Here is a 1,729-nt window from a genome sequence, read left to right on the forward strand (position 1 = left end):
ACACTTTTAGAATCAAAAGTACAGAGTCTGTTAGTTGCATCAGTTGATGGACTTAGATATATTGGATAGCAATTGGAAGTGTTGGCCTTGCAAAGCAACTAGGTATGGTACAGTTCCAACTCAGACCTGTCTTCAGTCTTTGTCCCAATTCCTCTGTCCAATCAACTCTACCAGGGATTTTTGGACTGCCTGTATACTTCTGCCACTGTCTCTTCTCCTCTTGCTGTAAGCCAGAAGGCCTTGCCAATTCTTAGGGGGTACTACAGACTTCTTCCATAAGGCTAATAAATGAAAATTAATGCAGCAGAAAACCCAGTTAGATTTATTTGTTTATATTTTGTTTTTATTTTTTTGTTTCAATAGGTTTTTGGGGAGCAGGTAGTGTTTGGTTACATGGATAAGTTCTTTAGCAGTGATTTCTGAGATTTTGATGCACCCATCACCTGAGCAGTATACGCTGTACCCAGTGTGTAGTCTTTTATGCCTCACCCTCCCACCCCTTCCCCCAAGTCTCCAAAGCCCATTGTATTATTCTTATGCCTTTGCGTCCTCATAGCTTAGCTTCCACTTACGAGTGACAACATGCAATGTTGGGTTTTCCAGTCCTGAGATACTTCACTTAGAATAATGGTCTTCAATTCCAACCAGGTTGCTGAGAATGCCATTATTTCATTGCTTTTTATGGCTGAGTAGTATTCCCTGGTGTATACACATGTGTGTGTGTGTATATATAATTTTTTTTTAAATTCAGTTTCCATAGAGACTATCAAAAATTGCCAATGCCAATTATATTTCAAGTCATTATGGTGGGGTATTGGGAAACGTTTTTAATTAGCAATAATCGCACCTCAGATAAACCTCATTGGCTATGATACTGCCACTGAGCAAAGCTATATAACATTTTCTTTACCCACTTGTTGATTAATGGGCATTTGGGCTGGTTCCATATTTTTGCAATTGTGAATTGTGCTGCTATAAACGTGTATGCAAATATCTTTTTTGTAGAATACTTTTTTTCCTCTGAGTAGATACCCAGCAGTGAGATTGCTGGACTGAATGGTAAGTCTACTTTTAGTTCTTTTTTTTTTTTTTTTTTGAGATGGAGTCTTATTCTGTTGCCCAGGCTGGAGTACAGTGGCAGGACCTCAGCTCACTGCAACCTCTGCCTCCTGAGTTCAAGCAATTCTCCTGCCCCAACCTCCCAAGTAGCTGCGATTACAGGCGTGCACCACCATACCCGGCTAGTTTTTTGTATATTAGTCGGGGGGGGGGGGGGGTTTCACCATGTTTCCCAGGCTGGTCTTGAACTCCTGACCTCATGATCTGCCTGCCTCAGCCTCCAAAAGTGCTGGGATTACAGAGGTGAGCCACCATGCCTGGTCCTCCTTTTAGTTCTTTAAGGAATACTTAGGAATATACCTACCAAGGAGGCTAAAGACCTTTACAAGGAAAAGTACAAAACACGGCTGAAAGAAATCACAGATGACACAAACAAATGGAAATACATCCCATGCACATGGGTGAGTAGAATCAATATTGTGAAAATGACAACACTGCCAAGAGCAATTTACAAATTCAATACAATTCCCATCAAAATACCACCACCATTCTTCAAAGATCTAGAAAAAACAATCCTAACATTCATATTGAGCCAAAAAAGAGTCCTCTTAGCCAAGGCAAAACTAAGCAAAATAACCAATCTGGAAGTATCACATTACCCAACTTCAAA

General features: G+C 40.4%; 1 non-coding gene across 1 annotated transcript; it reads right to left on the reverse strand.

Annotated features, from left to right (window-relative positions):
- Nucleotides 1-751: 751 nt before the first annotated feature.
- Nucleotides 752-892, reverse strand: LOC120368397 (U4 spliceosomal RNA). The gene has a single exon (XR_005582545.1). It is a non-coding gene; the product is annotated as a U4 spliceosomal RNA (small nuclear RNA).
- Between the last annotated feature and the right edge of the window lie 837 nt (nucleotides 893-1,729).

Source organism: Saimiri boliviensis, chromosome 9 (assembly GCF_048565385.1).
Source record: "Saimiri boliviensis isolate mSaiBol1 chromosome 9, mSaiBol1.pri, whole genome shotgun sequence".
NCBI classification, from domain to species: Eukaryota; Metazoa; Chordata; class Mammalia; order Primates; family Cebidae; genus Saimiri; species Saimiri boliviensis.